This window comes from Schistocerca piceifrons, unplaced genomic scaffold, assembly GCF_021461385.2.
Source record: "Schistocerca piceifrons isolate TAMUIC-IGC-003096 unplaced genomic scaffold, iqSchPice1.1 HiC_scaffold_1036, whole genome shotgun sequence".
NCBI lineage: Eukaryota > Metazoa > Arthropoda > Insecta > Orthoptera > Acrididae > Schistocerca > Schistocerca piceifrons.
In genome coordinates this window covers 949-2,500 of record NW_025726837.1, presented here as the reverse complement: position 1 = coordinate 2,500, position 1,552 = coordinate 949, and the positions used below count along the sequence as shown (strand labels likewise).

The following is a 1,552-nucleotide window of genomic DNA, read 5'->3' as shown; positions in this document are numbered from 1 at the left end:
CGCACCGGCCGCTACGGGCCTGGCACCCTCTACGGGCCGTGGCCTCATTCAAGTTGGACTTGGGCTCGGCGCGAGGCGTCGGGGTAGTGGACCCTCCCAAACACCACATGCCACGACAGGCGGCAGCCTGCGGGGTTCGGTGCTGGACTCTTCCCTGTTCGCTCGCCGCTACTGGGGGAATCCTTGTTAGTTTCTTTTCCTCCGCTTAGTAATATGCTTAAATTCAGCGGGTAGTCTCGCCTGCTCTGAGGTCGTTGTACGAGGTGTCGCACGCCACACCGCCAGCCGGCTGTGCACGCTACCGAGAAAGTACCGGTATGCGAACCGCCAGGCGACGGGCGCGCATCGCACGTTTGAGGAGACGCGGCCGGCCCCCACAGGCGGCCGCGACACTCCCAGGTCTGCGAAGCGGGGGCAAACGCCGCGCGCTTCAGTATACGTAGCCGACCCTCAGCCAGACGTGGCCCGGGAACGGAATCCATGGACCGCAATGTGCGTTCGAAACGTCGATGTTCATGTGTCCTGCAGTTCACATGTCGACGCGCAATTTGCTGCGTTCTTCATCGACCCACGAGCCGAGTGATCCACCGTCCTGGGTGATCTTTTCTCAGTTTCCGCCGTCTCTTTCGAGACGGTCGCATAGGCGGGAGTGAGGCGTGTGGCGGCCCCTGTTCCAGCGTTCTGTGTCCAACGGCCTCACGGCCGACGGGCGTCGTACGGCTCCACACCGGAGCGGACAGGCACTCGGGCGAAAGTCATTCAAAACCGGCGCCAGGCGCCAGGTGCCGCAGGCCAGCCGCTCCAGCGCTTCAGCGCTCGTACCACACAACATTGCCGCTAGTTTTGAGAGGCACGCGTGGTTCCGCACGCGGCGCACGGCTACGGCGAGCCGTACAGGTAGCGTGTTGCGCGACACGACACGCACATCGAAAGACATGCAGTCTAGTCGGTAATGATCCTTCCGCAGGTTCACCTACGGAAACCTTGTTACGACTTTTTACTTCCTCTAAATGATCAAGTTTGGTCATCTTTCCGGTAGCATCGGCAACGACAGAGTCAATGCCGCGTACCAGTCCGAAGACCTCACTAAATCATTCAATCGGTAGTAGCGACGGGCGGTGTGTACAAAGGGCAGGGACGTAATCAACGCGAGCTTATGACTCGCGCTTACTGGGAATTCCTCGTTCATGGGGAACAATTGCAAGCCCCAATCCCTAGCACGAAGGAGGTTCAGCGGGTTACCCCGACCTTTCGGCCTAGGAAGACACGCTGATTCCTTCAGTGTAGCGCGCGTGCGGCCCAGAACATCTAAGGGCATCACAGACCTGTTATTGCTCAATCTCGTGCGGCTAGAAGCCGCCTGTCCCTCTAAGAAGAAAAGTAATCGCTGACAGCACGAAGGATGTCACGCGACTAGTTAGCAGGCTAGAGTCTCGTTCGTTATCGGAATTAACCCAGACAAATCGCTCCACCAACTAAGAACGGCCATGCACCACCACCCACCGAATCAAGAAAGAGCTATCAATCTGTCAATCCTTCCGGTGTCCGGGCC

The 1,552-nt window shown here is 58.9% G+C and overlaps 1 non-coding gene and 1 pseudogene across 1 annotated transcript; both read right to left on the bottom strand.

The window, feature by feature from the left end:
* Positions 1 to 254, bottom strand: part of LOC124725253 — a 4,239-nt pseudogene extending 3,985 nt beyond the window's left edge.
* A 190-nt stretch (positions 255 to 444) lies between these two features.
* Positions 445 to 599, bottom strand: LOC124725246. Its single transcript, XR_007006688.1, has one exon. It is a non-coding gene; the product is annotated as a 5.8S ribosomal RNA (ribosomal RNA).
* Positions 600 to 1,552: the final 953 nt, after the last annotated feature.